We start from the raw sequence: 16,657 nt of genomic DNA on the forward strand, positions 1-16,657 counted from the left end.
GTTTCCGTATCATCTTAAAGCAATTTAGCAAACACTAAACAATTGGCAACCATATATGTCGTAAGCGGTATATAATCCGGGGTGGTGAATAACTGGTACATGGCGAATACCGGTACACCTTCCCTACTATTCCTTGAAATGGGCCAAATTACAAGCACTAACAACACAGTCTATAAATAAACAGACATAAGCCATTTTATGAGACGTTCCGAATCATATGTTTTCCGTTTGTTTAACAACTTTGAAACTTCCTGCCGGGCCCATTCATTTACGTTTTTTTCAATCGCCACATTTGTAAGGAACTCATTGAGCGCGCCATTGCGTCTATGGTGTCTATGCAACATGCTTTTTTATATTTGCATGTTAAATTAAAAACTACAGGTGGGGAAGAATTTATTTTATCTGCTGGTAACATCAACCTTGGAAACCGAACAGAAACATGCAGAGAAAGAGACGTGAACGTCATCACTAACAAAAATGTGATCAGTGTCATTCATATGTCAAACTAGTTTTTAAACAATAACAATGAGCGGCCCACCAGGCAACGTAATTCGAACGTCTTGTTAAATAGCTTATAGATAACCTAAGTACAACATATGCAAGAGCACTTCATGACATAAAGAACACCAATAGAAAAAAAACGAAACAACCAGTGAAGATAATTTAGACGAGAGTTAGATTATTCCGATAGCGCACTTCGTCAAGCAAATGAAACGAGCCACATGAGGAGGGTTGAGTTTGACTATTAATGAGATTTTTAGCCCTGAGCTAGTTCATCTCGGGACCAACGGCTTTACTTCCCTTCCGAAGGAAGTCGTCACTATAACTTTTTACGTCATAAGTGACTATGTTTGGGATGGGATTCGATCCCAGGTCCTCGGCGTGAGAGGCGAGTGTTCTAACCACTACACCAGGACCATCCACTTGAGCTAAGGGGAAAATTGCGCCATTTGCCAAACAAGAATTACGTTAGTCGAAAGTCGAGATGATGGGCAAAACGGCTTATTTTAGTGAACGGATCTGATCCGAACCACTCATGTTAGTGAACCGGATCTTTTGAACGGCTCAATGGCTCAGTGGCTCGCAACGGAAGACCGAAAGGAAAATAGAGCGGTTCACTCTCTGTTGCGCGACATGCATCGTACCTTTCGTATGTTCCGCTCTTTAGTTCTTCGTACATTCTTCGCCAGAAACTCACGATATTCTCGGTCGAAACCAAAAAAAAGCTAAATGTGAGAGGCGCAACTTTGTCTGTCTATGCTGAGAGCACGGACCTGCAGCAAACTGGGATTGTATGTGTGCCGTGGCGCGCAAAGCAAGGCACGTGACAAGCATTGTAAGGAAGCCGAATGATGGAAAAAAGGGGAATGTAATCCGTTCGTTCTTTAAACGGGTCACTTTTGGTACTTATCAAATGAACCGACTCTCGCCAAAAAAGCGCCACTTTTGGTCGGCTCCGATTATTGTTGCCCATCTCTAGTTGAAAGTGGTTCGAATAGTGTAAGATCAATTTCGAAAATTTATTTATACTTTTTTGAACAAGACAAGATAATATTCCACAATATCCATTTCACATCATGTACCAACGATTATTTAAACATAGGATAAAGTAAGACAAAAAACGACAAATTAATGTACGTCAAATAACACAAATTTGCAAAAAACTATCAACAATTCTCGAAAACTTATTTAAACAGACCCAAGTCAAAAAAGTATACAAACTTACTTTATCGATTCTACGTGTTTCGCATACGAAATTCTAAATGTTTCGCTCTGAACAAACTCGATTTTTCACTTTTAGAACGCTAAATTTTGGGATTTACAAAACGACGAAAGTAAGACTTTCAACTTTCGCAACCTAACCACTACTTTCGTCGCTCCGCTGCATGGAGAGACAAAGTGACTTAACCACGAATCAAAATAAAACACTACTTGAGTCGGTTTTACACTGGTAGAAAAAACGTTGCAAGTAACTAAATAAATAACTCCCTAGTTTTTGAACGTGAGCTCGTCGTATGCGAAATTGTACACGGCGAAAAAATGTTAAAAAAGTGATTCATATTAAAACAGTTTTAGAAGACAGGTTGTGATACTACTGATTTTTTTTAAAACCGTATGGAAGTTACTTACGTCGATTTTAAAAAGTAATCGGGAATTAAAGAAATTACAGTTCCCCTGAGAAGGACACATCTTTTGTATGTACTTCTATCGCACATTTTTTCATTTATTTTTGTGTACCCACTAGTGAATTGACTAGACAAAAGGGTCTAGCAGTACAGTCCCAAAATTTGAGCTCATTTGAATGAAATCTGAGGCTGCAGAAGTACTTAAAAGTTTGTATGGGAATTACTCTGAAAGAAATGAGCAATTCATTCTATCGATCATAGTGTTCGCTCATGTTTTTTGGAAGGTTACAGCTATTCCGATACTGTCAAATCACGATGTACTATATTAAAAAGGTTATATATTCCGAAAACTGACAGCTACTTGACGACGTCATTCCTATCCTACCTTACCTTGATGGCTACAGCGTAGCATCACGCCATTGCCGGGCGTATTGTAGAGCTCCATCTTCGTCGGTCTTGGGCAAAACTTCTCCAGTTACCCCGAACGTTTAGGGTCGCCAGGTCCTCTTCCACTGCGTACAGCCAGCGTATTCGTGGTCTTCCCCGAATCCGCCGACCTCAACCTGGTTCCCTGCTGAATATTATTTTCGCAATTCTTTCTTCCGACATTCGCACTAAGTGACCAGCCCACTGAAGTCACACGTTTGACAATATTCGCATCTTTGTACACTTGATACAACTGCGTCTGCGCCACACACCATTTTCGAGTTTCCCACCGAGTATTGTTCGCAGCAATTTACGCTCGAAAACACCGAGAGCTTTCCGGTCTGACTCTTTCAACGTCCACGCTTCGTGCCCGTAGAGAGCCACCGGAAGAATCAATGTTTTATACAGGGCGAATTTTGTTTCCGTTTGCAAGCTGCGGGACCTAAGCTGGTTACGTAGTCCGTAAAAGGCCCTATTCGCAGCCGCAACACGTCTTTTCACTTCGCGAGAAACGTCGTTGTCACATGTCACAAGTGTTCCAAGGTAAACAAATTCTTCAACAACTTCAAACACATCCCCATCAAACACTACCTCAGCACCTACACTACCATGCCTGACTCTATATCTACCTGCAACCATGTACTTCGTTTTGGTAGAATTAATGGTCAGGCCTATCCTCACTGTCTCCCTCTTCAGAGGCACGAAGGCCTCTTCCACTGACCTGCGATCGATTCCAATTAGGTCTATATCGTCCGCAAAGCCAAGGAGCATGTGCGACCTTGTGATAATAGTGCCATTTCTCTGCACGCCAGATCTCCTAATAGCACCCTCGAGTGCAATGTTGAACAGTAAATTCGAAAGTGCGTCTCCCTGCTTCGTCTAACGTCACGAACGAGATTGACACCTCGTCTGCGATCCGAACACTTGATTTAGAACCATCCAACGTAGCACGTATCAGCCTTGTGAGTCAAAATACGAACACAGCAACAACAACAAAATCACGTGGAAATTCATTAGCAAAGCCATTTAGGGGCGGTCCATTAATTACGTAAGGGATTATGGGGGGAGGGGGGGTTTGAGATTTCTTACGCGCCATACAAACTATTTTTAATTTTCATACAAAAACTCTTACCATTGGGGGTGGGGGGGTCTAAAATGCGCCAAAATTGTCTTACGCAATTAATGGACCGCCCCTTAGAACCGGTCATAAAACATCATATTAATGAAGTCTTAGATCTCACAAAACGCGCTGGATTTGTTTTTCACTATTAGATATCGAGGTTTTTCAATATTAACATCCGAACTACAATCCGGATGGCGTGGCATCAGCCAAATCATCGGCAAAATCGCGAAAAAAAAAAATGAATCGCTCGACCTGTGAGTTGGCGATCAATTGTTCGCGAATCAAAGTCATGATTTTGGAGGATTTTTCCGATTTCACTCCACGATTTGTCTCCTAGCTTGTCGTTTTTAATCTGGAAGTCAATCGTGCATGGTATGTGAGAAAGATTTTCCGTGAATTTTAAATTGATTCGCATTGATCGCAACATGTTACAATATCCGAAAACCCTTTGTCCTACGACAAACAGATCATAGGATGCTCGATATATCTATGATTAGCGCGCGTGGTGAGGTGTTGAAATCATGTTGCAGCAAGAGTGACGGCCCTCTTGGACCATTCATATACCGTGTTGTTTGTCGTTAGAGCTGATTTTTTTCCATCCTTGATAGGGAGAGATCGAGACATAGAACATTTTTTTAATGAATACTAGATTAAAAATCACTCCGTTACCAGGAAAATTGAAAACAAACGGACGTCATTAGGGGAAGAGCACTAATTTTCGACATATAAGAATTCTGTGCCAATTTTATGATTTGAGCATAGCATGAGCATGATTGACCGCCCGCAGATGCTACTCCGTTATTGCAAGAACAGCTGTACTTACACAGGGAATCAACAGACAAACAATAACGGCACCGGCTGCGTCCGAATGCAGGTCAATTTGGAGATGGGAGGGAAATGTTGACGAGTTACTTGTTTTATGGAAGCCGATGAGTCCTCTGCACTTCCACAAGTAGACACTGGGAGTTTGGTTATGGAAAAGGATTCGTTTTGGTAAACCATAAAGATAAAACCAAATACTGTTAATCTCAATATACCCCACTTCTCCGTTTCGTCGAAGACATCACACTTGGCACACGCCATCACACGCTGGCAGAAAAGTATACTTACACACTACAAACTCTGTGTCATGTGTAATTGTTATTCCTTCCCATGCAATTTTCGCGTCGCTTCGCGTGACGCGTCTACCCTGGCCGACATCTAAGAGTAATCGCTCACGCACTTTCCTGTCAAGAGATGGCGTTACTTTTGTATCGTTTTTGTGTTGTATGGAAACATTAGAAGTGGAATATATTGAGATTAATGATATTTGATAAAACACCCGCATAACTCGAAGCGGACACGATTGATCCGGATTCAGTCGTTCGCCCACAAAGGAGCATGCAACAGATTCAACGGACCAATTTTTACTGATGCACATCTTTGTTTTTTTCGCATCCGCACACTTCGATCTTTTTTTTCACCCACACAACGCGAACCGGACACGATTGATCCAAAATTTTAATCGTCTGTATGAGAAGACAAACTTCAAACTTTGTGCGCTATTTCCTCAATGTCTACGTTTTCTATATAGAACAATTATGATATTATAGACAGACTAGGTCTTAGTAATATATTTGATACTACCCTGATTACAGTTTTTTATTGCTTTGTAACCTTCAGAGAGTTTCCTTTTCAAGCCTTCTGTGATTGTATGGTTTAATTCAGTAAGAAACAAATATCAAGCTCAAGCATGCGCTAGAACTTTGCGTCTGCCGTAAACCGGATTTTTGTCAAACCACCACAATATGTTTAGATAGATTCATCGTAAAGTGAAGGTTTCATCTTATAAACCCATAAAACGGAAGCCATCTTCACATCTTGATCAGCTAATCCAAAACAGTTTTAATTTCCAATCTTTCTCCATGTTTCCGTTATATTCGCACATTATCACCCAGCGAAATGCGCATAAGCCATCATGACCACGACTCAGAAAGTCTCATCGGAGCTCACTTCCACCTGACTGCCCCGGCGTCGATTGCAATCAGCGTCGTCCATAATAAACATCAACATTTGCAGTTAATGAAGTCACCTTGCGAGCCTAGCCTACGATGATGACAACCTCAACAGGCCATGAGGCGATGCTAGCGAGACAGAGCGATTCACGATGGTGACGCTTGATGGCGAACAACAACAACAACAACGGCGAGTTAGTCAACAATAGGACGTCAAAAATATATTACATTTTTTCCCTATCCTGTCAACGATCTCCACCTGTTGATGAGTATGTGAGCTGAAAATTAGCTTTTCGCACAGCTTGCTATGACCAATTCAGTCCGGCGCGCTCTCCGTGGGGTCGGAAAATTAACAGCATCGAGCTCATCGCAGTAACCCGCTTCCACGCCGCCTTCCCATCCGATCCCATCAACTACTTCGATTGCCAAAGCACTTTGGGCCAGAATTCAAAATTTTCAACAAAATTACAAGTAATTTCATAATCAACAACAATCAATTTAAAAGTATTACAAACTTAAGTATACATGAAAAAGTCGTTTTTGGGCTATCTAAGATGCATTTTGAATTAAACTGAGATTATTTGAAACGATTTTTTAGGGCAAAATTGTAATTATGGTGTTTTTTATCCAAATTTGCTTGTATATGTCATTCATATTTATCTGGTTTTTGCAAAATACAAAGCTCCAAAACATTAAACGAGTTGAAGAGGGTTTTTTTTTAGTTATAAGTTATAATTTCAAATGGCACTTCTTCTTCTGTTTCTTTTTGGCATTACGTCCTCATTGTGACAATGACTGCTTCTCAGCTTAGTGTTTCATGAGCACTACCACAGTTATTAATTGAGAGCTTTCTTTGCCAAAGATATCATTTTCGCGTTCGTATATCGTGTGGCAGGTACGATGATGCTTTATGCCCAGGGGAGTTAAAGAAAATTCCTGAACCGGCCGAGAATCGAACCCAGACACATTCAGCATGGCTTTGTTTTGTAGCCGCGGACACTAACCAATTGGCCCATAGTGCATAGGTTGGCTGAGGATCCACGGAATTATCTACATAAATTATTGGATTTTATGATTTTTCGTTACGCTTCGATAACTACGCGTTAGTTATATACACCGATATGTACCAAGCCATCTATGAATAATTTTAGAGTTTTTTTTATTACCGGCAGGTACAAATGAGCTAAGGATGTTACCTGGCGTCTCGCGGGCTCAGACATATAGACTAAGCAGATGAGTCCGCTATTTTATGTATGGGTGTGGGATTTTATTTCCTGCGCTGGTTGGCCAGCTCGGTTGTTCACTGATAGTTAACGAACTAACAGCGAACCATTAACACTTTCCTCATTATGATAGTGGTAATTAATGAGCCTAGGTTGGGTGGTTCGCTGGGTTTAGTGCCGAGCAAATCAGTAGCCGATCTTGCTTGTAAAATCGGAAACGAGATGCTTGTGGCCTTCCTATGAGTGCGTGGAATTGAAAACTTGTACCTCCTTAAATTACATGTTTTTCGGACATATTAGATATTTTATCATTCCTTTAAAATATCATTTCAATTAATAAATGCACTTCTTATATCTATTTCTAGGTGTTTTGTTTTAGGCGGCACTTGCATCCTAATTTGGTAACACTAAATCAAGCTTTTATTAAAATTTTGTTAACAACATATTACAAAACAATAAATAATTATTTGGTAGGGAAGATCGGGTAATCAACCCTGGTGGGACCTTGGTTGTATGCTGAAAGGGACGGGGGGCTCCTTTCTTCTAAGGGTGTAGCTTATCAGAGCGTCTGTTTTCCATGTTAGGAGCGGCTGATCATCGTCCTAGTGCCAGCGTGGGACTCTAAACAGTGCTGTGCACGATGATCCTCCGGCGAGACAAGGGGTTGGTGCAGGCCTTACAAGCCAGCCGTAAAAATCATCAGTACAGGAAGCATACAATGTAAATTCACACCGGAACTATCGGTATAGACCCAGGCATCGAAAACGAACTAACGATTGGAAACTCGGATGATGGAACTGTAAGTCTCTCAATTTCTTGGGAAGTACCCGCATTCTTTCCGAATTATTGAGGGTCCGCAAGTTCGACGTCGTAGCGCTGCAGGAGGTTTGCTGGAAAGGGTCGACGGTACTTACGTACACTCCCGTGCAAAAGTTTGGGTTCACCCCCTCAAAAACATACAAAAGTGTTCAGTTCATATCTCTGTGATTACACGTCCAATTGAAACTCTTTAAGTCGCATTCGAAAGATAATGAGATATTCTTACTTCGTATGTATTTTTCCAAAAACATTTTTTGAATTTTGTATACTAAATTTTTATTTAAAGTTGTTACATTTTTCAAATAACACACTGAAAAATCATATCTAATTTCCTCAGCATTGGATCGACCAAAATTTTAAATCAAAGTGTCATTAGAATCGTAATATTATATATTCTTTGAAGAGACCACACGAAATTTTTAGGGAAAAATCTGGAAAGTACTCAAAATCAATGAAACAGTCAGTCAAGTCATCGTGCAAAAGTTTGGGTTCACCCCTCAGTATGGTGCAAATCGTGCAAAAGTTTGGGTTCACCTGAGCCGCACGTACATCATTTTTGTCAATATCTTTGCCATTTTTCAACCGATTTTAATAATATAAAGCTTTTTTGAGCGCAAATAATGGCGCGTACATGATTGGTTTGTGATTTAACAGATTTAAGTAAGTTCAGGTGAACCCAAACTTTTGCACGATGACTTGACTGACTGTTTCATTGATTTTGAATACTTTTCAGATTTTTTCCGCAAATATTTCGTAGGGTCTCTTCAAAGAATATAAGATTACGATTCTAATGACACTTTGATTTAAAATTTTGGTCGATCCAATGCTGAGGAAATTAGATATGATTTTTCAGTGTGTTTTTTGAAAAATGTCACAACTTTAGGTAAAAATTTAGTATACAAAATTCAAAGAATGTTATTGGAAAAATACATACGAAGTAAGAATAACTCTTCGCCTATCGATTGCGGCTTAGAGTGTTTCAATAGGACGTGTAATCACAGAGATATGGACTGAACACTTTTGCATGTTTTTAGAGGGTGAACCCAAACTTATGCACGGGAGTGTATAGGGATGGTTATACTATCTACCAGAGACAACAGACATGAGCGGGGAACACCTCTTATCGTTATGGGCGAAATGCAGAGGCGCGTGATTGGGTGGTGGTCAATCGACAACAGAATGTGCAAGTTGAGGATCAAAGGCCGTTTCTTCAATATCAACATAATCAGCGTGCACAGCCCTCACCTAGCAAGTGACGATGACGATATGGCCGCTTTCTACGCGCAGCTGGAACGTGAATACGACGGCTGCCCAAACCATGATGTCAAAATCGTTATCGGAGATCTCAACGCTCAGGTTGGCCAGGAGGAGGAATTTAGACCGATTATAGGGAAGTTCAGCGCTCATCAGCTTACGAAAGAAAACGGCCTTAGACTGATTTATTTCGCCGCCTCCAAGAACATGGCCATACCAGCACAGCCTCCCGTATCGGTACACCTGGAGATCACCCCAACAGACTGAATCGAAAATCGACCACGTTTTGCTTGACGGAAGACACTTCTCGGACATTATTGACGACAGAACCCATCGCGGCGCAAACATCGATTCGGACCACTACCTTGTGACGGTTAAACTGCACCAACGACTCTCCGTTGTGAACAACATTCGGTACCGACGCCCGCCACGGCACAATCTGAAACGACTCAAGCTACCCGAAGTCACGACTGAATACGCGCAAAGCCTTGAGGCAGCGTTGCGCAAAGCCTTGAGGACTGCTGGAGTAGTCTCAAAGCAGCCATCAACAACGCAGCGAAACGTGCCATTAGGTTCGTGGAAGCAAATCGACGGAACGGTTGGTTCGACGAGGAGTGTCAGACGGTTTTGGACGAGAAGAATGCAACGCGGGCGATGATGCTAAAGCAAGGCACCAGTCAAAACGTGGAACGCTACAAACAGAAGCGAAGACATAAACCCATCTATTCCGGGATAACAAGCGCCGCCTGGAAGAGTTGGAGTGCGAAGAGATGGAGCAGCTGTATCGTTCTCAAAAGACACGCAAGTTTTACAAGAAACTAAATGCATCCCGCTATGGCTTTGTACCGCAAGCCGAAATGTGCCGGGATAAGAATGGAGGTATCTTGAAGGACGAACGTGATGTGATTGAAAGGTGGAAGCAGCACTACGATGAACACCTAAACGGCGCAGAGGAGGAAGATCAGGACAGCAAGAGGAATGGCTTCATCAGTACAGCGGATGAGGGAGACGTGCCAACTCCAACAATAGGTGAAGTTAAGGATGCTATTAAACAGCTCAAGAACAATAAAGTAGCTGGAAAGGATGGTATTGGAGCGCAACTTGTTAAAATGGGCCCGGACAGGTTGGCCACTTGTCTGCACCGATTGATACCCAGGATCTGAGATACAGAACAGCTACCGGAGGAGTGGAAGGAGGGAATAATATACCCAATATACAAAAAGGGTGACAAGTTAGAATGTGAGAACTATCGAGCGATCACCATTCTTAACGCAGCCTATAAAGTGCTTTCCCAGATCATCTGCAGCCGTCTATCGCCACTGGAAAGCAGATTTGTGTTATCAAGCCGGTTTTGTAGACGGGCGATCGACGAGAGACCAAATCTTTATGTATCGGCAGATCCTCCAAAAGTGTCGCGAATATCAAGTCCCTACGCTCCCACAAACTCATCGATTTCAAAGCGGCCTATGATACCATCGACCGCGAAGAGCTATGGAAGCAACGATGGATAGTGTACAGTGCTGTGCTGCAAACGTGAAGCAGATCGGGTTGTATTGAAGGTAAATACGTCGAAGACGAAATATCTGCTGGCTGGAGGAACCGAGCGCGATAGAGCTCGCATTGGCAGACGCGTGACGATCGACGGGGATGAGTTCGAGGTGGTGGACGAATTTGTCTACCTCGGATCATTGATAACGTCGGATAACAACTGCAGCAGAGAAATTCGAAGACGTATCATTGCCGGAAGTCGTGCTTACTATGGACTCCACAAGACCTTGCGGTCTGGTAAACTTCACTTCCGTACTAAGTGTACCATGTACAAGACGCTGATAAGACCTCTACGGGCATGAGACGTGGACAATGCTCGAAGAGGACCTGCAAGCGCTAGGAGTTTTTGAACGACGTGTGCTTAGGACGATCTTCGGCGGAATATGTGAGAACGGCGTATGGAGGAGAAGAATGAACCACGAGCTTGCGCAACTCTACGGTGAACCCAGTATTCAGAAAGTCGCCAAAGCTGGAAGGGTACGATGGGCGGGACACGTTGTGAGAATGCCGGACAACAATCCCGAAAAAATGGTGTTCACCTCTAATCCGGCCGGTACAAGACGAAGGGGAGCACAACGAGCTAGGTGGTTTGACCAAGTGGAGCAGGATCTTGGAAGTGTGGGGCGATCGAGAAATTGGAGGACAGTAGGCGTAACATTGTGGCGCAGGTTATGTCTTGAAGGACGTAGAGCCAGCAAAAGTAAAAAGTAAAGTAACACTTAAAAGTTAGTGAGTGGTCGAATGTCCATGTCGGAATTCGAACTTTTCATTGGCAAAAATTGAATTTTCGTTGATGTGGACCTTCATTCTGTTCAAAATGACCTTTTAAAAAAAGTTTACTGATGAAGGAAAACAAGCTCATTGGGCAATAGCTAGAAGCTTCTGCAGGATTTTTGCCCAGTTTTAAAATTGGTACGACTTTGGCATTTTTCCATTTCTCAGAAGAATATGCCAACTGAAAACATTTGTTCAATACATCAACTAAGAATGATAAGCTACTTTCTGGAAGTTTTATGATGAAGATGTAAAAATTCCATCACCACCAGGGCTTTCGTATTTCTGATTTTTTTTAATAATAGTTCGCACTTCTTCCAAATCAGTTTTCCAGGAATTTTCTAAAACGTTCTTTTGATTGGGAATGCTTTCGAAATCATGAGTATCTTTATTTTCAATTGGGCTTGTGAGTCCTAAATTAAAATGGTGCGCGCTTTCAAACTGCAAAACAAGTTTTTAAGCTTTTTCACAATTAGTAATAATTTGTTTTCCTATTTCAAGGCTGGAATTGGCTTCCGAGTTTTATAAAAAAAATGTTAATTTCCAAAAGGACTTAGAGCTAAGGTCCTACTGGGACGTTTTATTTTAAAGATTTTTGTTTCTTAATTAAGTTGAACGTTATTCAATTTTGTTTTTTTTTGCAGATCTTGCCACACGATTTTCATAGCGAGTGCGTTGAAATTGTATCTCATCACGTTTTAAAGACAGATAAAGTTATTAAAAATCATTTTTTTGAATCTAATAAAACAAGTGCAACTCACGTGAATGGTTAGAAGGCAATACTGAATGCTGCTGCCGCATGCGACGACAGAGGAGCAGAGAATGAGGAGAACAGCCGTGCAAACGTGAGAATCCATAGCACAAAGGCGAGGGTCGTCGACGCACAGCGCGATTTCAAACCGGGAGTCATTAATCATTTTGTAATTAATGAAAACAAACATATATCATCCTCATTAGTTAAAAAACATATTAATAAAAATTATTGATGGTGATTTTCGATATTTGTTGAAACTGAGCTTTGGTAGAATGGTGGACGATAAAGCAGACCGGTGAAGCTGAAGCGAATGCGACGATAGGTAAATGCATAACGATTGCAGTCGAGGGGGATTTTGTGTGGCTTATAATCTGTTGATTGGCTCCGGAGTGCACCGGAATGCCAAACCGCAAATGTTGTGCGACTTTTGATTTATAAATTGTCCGATATGGGCTTGCGGATACGGAGATTAAATTTGCACAAATTTGGTTTGTTGTTCGGTTGGAACAGGTTTGGTTGTACGATTTGTTCTATGGGGATAAGCACGACCTGTTGTCCTTTACAGACGCGCAAAGTCAACAACGATAATTATGTATTGTTCTTAACGTGGAGCATCTTGAAACACAAAGAAGGCTGACTCATCTCTCACTTTTTCGAATAAAAACCAATCAATTCTATCTTCCTATTTGAAGCTGTTCTGTGGATTATGCTAAAGTAAAATTTTCACTGTTTTGCATATTAATACGGATATAAATGTTAATATTAAGGTGAAGATGAATCGAAGCCAAACCTCAAATTTTCAAGAGCATGAATCTGGATAACCGAACATCCGTTCAGGCTGAAAACTTAAACGATTGATCACTAGCTGGTGGTGACCAATCGATTAAGTTTTCAGCTCAAATGGGTGTTCGGTTCTCCAGATCCGTGCTCTTGAAAATTTGAAGTTTGGCTTCGATTCATCTTCACCTTAATATGCAAGCAGTTTGCTCTCAAAGCAATTTCAGCTGGTTCCGGGTCATTTGGCCGAATGCTATTTGGCCGAATGCCGTTTGGCCGAGCGCCATTTGGCCGAAAGGGTCATTTGGCCGAACGCCATTTGGCCGAATGCCGTTTGGCCAAACTTGAAAACGAAAGTGAACTACAGTTAGGATGGATTTATGATGAATTCCAAAGAACTCATAAAAAAAGGATAAATCATAGATACACATAAGCTTTTAGTGTTAGTTGAAGAAACAGTCAGTGCTGAAAGAAGAACATCCTAAATGTACCCAGACAACCAAAATGTACGTATAACGAAATCACCTGGAGGCTTTATATGTGTAAAATTTCACTCATAAGATGTCGCGAAAAGGCCTTCTACGTACAAAAGTGGAGACGATATGCGTGCATATATTATGTGGTGAATAATAACACAAAATGCGAGTGTATAAATATTCTACCGGACTGACCTGTGATCTTATGCGACTTAACTAATGATAACAAATGTTGATTTGACAGCTGCTACGGATTGATTCGACTTACTTTGTACGAGTGTACGAGACGAAACAAAATGTACAAATGAACTCAGAAAAGAAGTGTTTTATGCGAGGAAACTCATCAATCTGACGAGTTTATCCACGGTGTTTTGTGACTTTGATGTAATTTGTATGAATAAACGAGTTGTTTCGTGAACTTTCATGCGATTTCTGGTTGTCTGGGTAAGCAGTTGTTCACTTCGATGCTAGCAGTAATAGACACCAGCAGATGTTTTGGCATTGCGTTTGTAGTTAGCTTTCGACAGTAACTAAAACGATTTAAAACTTATTCGTTCTTCTGCTGGATCGGCTTGCTTCGATCCCTCGAATCGTACTTAGTAATGGACCAATGCACGAGTTCACTATTTGACGTTTTAGCGGTGCCGTCTTATTTATGTGACCATGGAAACCAGTGAATTCGGCACCGCTCAAACGTCAAATTAGTGAACTCGTGCATTGATCCATATATGTCATAGTTCTGACACAGACAAACAGACGTCACACTCTCGTCATTGTCCATCAACCACCTTCCTAACGGTCGATTCAAATATATTGTAACTGGTCAATCCACCACCCGCAGCGCTCGCATCGTTTTTGTTCGCATTTGACGTTTACACACTACCGCCATCTGTTCGCCCATCAGCTAAACAGACCGATTTTAGCATTGGGCGTTCATTGTCTCTCGACTATAATTTTGATCACGATTCGTTCTAAGTGTTACGTCTGTTTGTCTGTGATTCTGACATCAACAAGTCTTGGCTTTTTCTTTTCACAACGGGGAAACAGTGTGCTTCTTTGACGTAAGTGTTCATCGAGTCGTTTATTGCTATACGCAAGCAACGGTGCAGTGTTCAGTTTTTTTTAATAAGACACAACACGTTAATGCTTCCAGTGGGCTATTTGCCCTTTGAAGGAAGCACTAGACAACGGACTAGCATGCAACGCCCAGTGGCACAGTCGGAAAACATTCCTCTCGAAAAGTTTTTCGGCCTGAGGCGGGAATCGAACCCACACTCCTTAGCACGATGTGGCTAAATGACTCGGTGACACTAACCGCACGGCTACGAAGCCCACAAGTCTTGACGCGAAGTGTGGAGTTCACAGCTTCGTCCTGAATTAAAGGGTCGATGTTATCACTCTCTTGGAGCTTATATAGTGGCAAAAATGACGTCCCATCACATCATAAAAATCAACAAATTAACTAGCTTATCAGTTATTGGGTCACACTTATGAATCCTACAAATCAGCGTTGTAGCCATTAATTCTTTTTTTGTTCATGATTCGGCCAAACGGCATTCGGCCAAACGGCGTTCGGCCAAATGGTCGGACACCGTACAAACTCTATGCTAAAGAGAGCCAAGACAATGTTCATCCCTATGATATCCTGGACCACATATTAATAGTGACTGTCAGCCGTTACCACAAGGTGACTTTAGCATCCATAACTCATTAGATAAATCAAATTGATTAATGATTATGTTTTATTAAAATTTACATCTATCTTAGACCAGTAGGAGAATTCCAGCGAACAATTTCTTCGAAGAGAAGAAATGTTCTTCCATTGCTCATCAGCGTGAACATTTTTTTTTCTTCTAAGAAAATACGCGCCAGAATTCATCTACAGGTCAATTTAATAGAAATAACAAAAAAGTAGACTTAACTGGGCGCCCAAACTCATTGAAGTTGTTCTAATTTTTATACCATTTCTTATATAAATAACGAGTGGATGATCAGTAAAAACCAGAGAATCGAAAGAAGTAGATTTGAGTATTGTGCCTTTTGATTCTACCTTGATGGCTTATCTCTCCTTTTTTATTTTCTTTATTTAGATTCTGCTCAGAGGATTCGATTATGTTAATGAGCAAAAGAAGACTTGTTTCTTGATTTGAAATTTTTCCAAAAGGCAGCGCTACTGAGCATGAAATTTTTCGATCACTATTATTTAGATAACTTACATGTAATGGATTGCTAAATTATTTTCCCAAGTACCGCTAGTGAGCATGTAGTGTTTTGAACTGGGGGATTTTTGTTTCGGCAATACAGTCTTAGGAGCAATTAAAACGACAAAATTTGTTCTATGCCCGACGTTTCAATGGTCTATGCCATCTTTCTCAAGGGTTCTATTAACCAATTGAAAACAAATTTATACATTAAAAAGGTCACAAAGATGTACAAACAAGAAATGAAAAACTTTCAGAAAAAGATCGTTCTTTGTCAGGTGGGACGTTATACACATCCAATATCGTCAAAGTTTTACAAAATGTCATCAATTTTCTACAATTTAACAATTATATAAACATTCAAACGTACAAAAGACAATTTAAAAAAATTACTTACTATTAATTTAATCGAAGAAAAAACTAACAGGAAAATGTTACATGGTGGGTCATTGCTCTAACTAATCGTCACTTACTCTCTAATCAACAGTCATTTTGTATTTACATATAAAAGTTTGAATAGAATATTGTGTGAAAGTTATGTATGTTTATATTCTCTATTGGGCGGCGTTATCAGTATTAGTGTTATCCATTATTTGTCTATCGATATTGTTTGTTTTGATCTTTGATTTTAGTGTGTGTAAAATGCCTGCATATGTTGTACTCAGATTGTCGCAATCGCTTCGCTAGTTGACCGTCTTGTCTGTGGTAATTATATGACACACTTCCAAGATAGGGAGAGCAGAGAATCGTCGATGGCAATCAAGTCTCGCATAACTTCTGATCTCGCCCTAAAAGCCATTGGTAACCATGTGTGTAGCTCGTTGTTTCTGAGCATTTGAATGGATTTTATTGCTATTTAACAACGCTATGGGGAAGAAAGGATCCTTATCTACCTGCCCGTGATGTTGGTTTGGATGCTTATTCCTTCTTTTGCTCAGAAACAACGAGTTACACAGGTGGCTACCAATGGCTTTTAGGGCGTTATCTCAGAGTATGCGAGAAGTATCTCTGTTTTCTCTAAAGCGAAGCGGTGTTTGTTATCGGCTGTATGCTATTCGAGTGTACGAAGGTACGGTGCTGCCATCTGGGAAAAGTTTGCTCGATGCGTGAAGCGTCGAAAATTTTACCCGGCAAGGTATAGGAAGCGAAATTTCAAATGCTC

Source organism: Aedes aegypti, chromosome 2 (genome assembly GCF_002204515.2).
Source record: "Aedes aegypti strain LVP_AGWG chromosome 2, AaegL5.0 Primary Assembly, whole genome shotgun sequence".
Lineage (NCBI taxonomy): Eukaryota > Metazoa > Arthropoda > Insecta > Diptera > Culicidae > Aedes > Aedes aegypti.